The sequence below is a fragment of the Triticum aestivum genome, chromosome 6B (genome assembly GCF_018294505.1).
Source record: "Triticum aestivum cultivar Chinese Spring chromosome 6B, IWGSC CS RefSeq v2.1, whole genome shotgun sequence".
NCBI lineage: Eukaryota > Viridiplantae > Streptophyta > Magnoliopsida > Poales > Poaceae > Triticum > Triticum aestivum.
In genome coordinates, this window is record NC_057810.1 from 44,764,422 (window position 1) to 44,766,087 (window position 1,666).

Genomic DNA, 1,666 nt, shown 5'->3' on the forward strand with positions numbered 1-1,666 from the left:
GTGCCTAGCGGTGGGGGCTACGGGCCTACGACTAAGGGAGTGGCAATGCTGCATTGGATGTTGTGGAGAGAGAGAAAAAAATAGAGGAGACCAAACAAGCAGGCAATTAGCGGCGAGTAAACCCGGGCATGGGCAGCCTGGCCCGACAACCCGGCCCGAGCTCGGCCCAAAAAACACGGGCAGGACTGAGCCGGGCTCGGGCCTTGTTTTGCAGCCCGAAAGATAGTTCGGGCCGAGCTTAGGCTTCATTTTTTTGTATTTCGGGCCGGGCTTCCGGGCTTCGGGTCAGGCTTGCATGTGCGTACACTAAAAAGCAACATTCGGGCCGGGCTTTTGGGCTTCGGGCTTGATTTTGGGCCAGGCTCGGGCTTGAAAACAGGGAGTATTTCGGGCTTCAGGCGGGGCTCGGGCCTGAGAAATGAAGGTCGGGATTTTACAAGCCCGGCCCGATGTTTGCCCGGGTTTAGCGGCGAGGAGTAACAACTTCAAAGCACACCCAGCCAGCGTACACAGCCATATCTCTAGAATTACAGATGTCTAAGTGCCCATTAATCTATTTAAGGCCAAAAAACTCAGAATTACTCCCTCCGCCCCATAATATTCAACATCACTGTAGTATTAAGCATGGTGAAATCCTTGCAAGTTTAACCTTGTACTCCCTCCGTCCGAAAATACTTGTCATCAAAATGGACAAAAAAAGATGTATCTAGAACTAAAATATATCTAAATGCATCCTCTTTTATTCATTTTCATGACAAGTATTTCCGGACGGAGGGAGTAGTATTAAGCATGGTGAAATCCTTGCAAGTTTAACCTTGTAGTATTAAGCATGGCGAAATCTTCGGTTCTCGGCTCGGTTCTTGTCCTTCTGCGAGAAGTTTGGACTTTGCTTGTTTGCGATGAATCAGTTTCAGGTCAAGCTGTTTGATGAATTCAACATCACTGTTTTGACGAGATCTTCTGAAAAAGACAGGATGTTGTTAACCATTATATTTAAATAGTTCCGCTGACTTAATTGGTCATAAAACAGGGCGTTTGGTCTAGTGGTACGATTCTCGCTTCGGGTGCGAGAGGTCCTGAGTTCGATTCTCGGAACGCCCCTCTTTTTACATGTCACTGCCTTTTTTTTAAAAGAAACAATGTTTCGGTCACTTATTATACGTACGAAGGGAGAAAATACGTTGGAGCTCCTCAACATTGCAGCCTCGTCTCCTCAATTCCCCGCGTGGCCCACCAACTAATTTCATGCATTTCCTAATTGTAGGCAACAGATCCTCTTCGTCTTTATCTTATCCATCAAAAACTGATGTAAGAGTAACAGATAGACCTAATCCTCCATTTAAGCAACCAATCTCCTAGCTGCTGCAGGAGCGAGGTCGAGGCTGTGGACTCTGCATGCTCCTCGCTGCTGCAGAAGTCCGCCCTTTTCTTGCTAGCTCATCTCGGTAGATCAACATCGTAAGGTAATGTGTATACATTGAGATGATCCGATTCGATCTTGATGGATCAATCAACTATATGAATCCGTTAATTATCCTCATTCTAACCCTCTTGGTGTTTTGATTAATTTGTTGATCGTAGTTAACACAACCGTGTAACATAGCATGCGTGTTCATGACAATCCAAACTGATGTGTAGAATTGTAGACCAATTGACCATAATAATA

At 45.8% G+C, this 1,666-nt stretch overlaps 1 non-coding gene across 1 annotated transcript; it reads left to right on the forward strand.

The window, feature by feature from the left end:
* The first annotated feature begins 1,029 nt into the window (after positions 1-1,029).
* On the forward strand, positions 1,030-1,101 carry TRNAP-CGG (transfer RNA proline (anticodon CGG)). The gene has a single exon. It is a non-coding gene; the product is annotated as a tRNA-Pro (tRNA).
* The last annotated feature ends 565 nt before the right edge of the window (positions 1,102-1,666 follow it).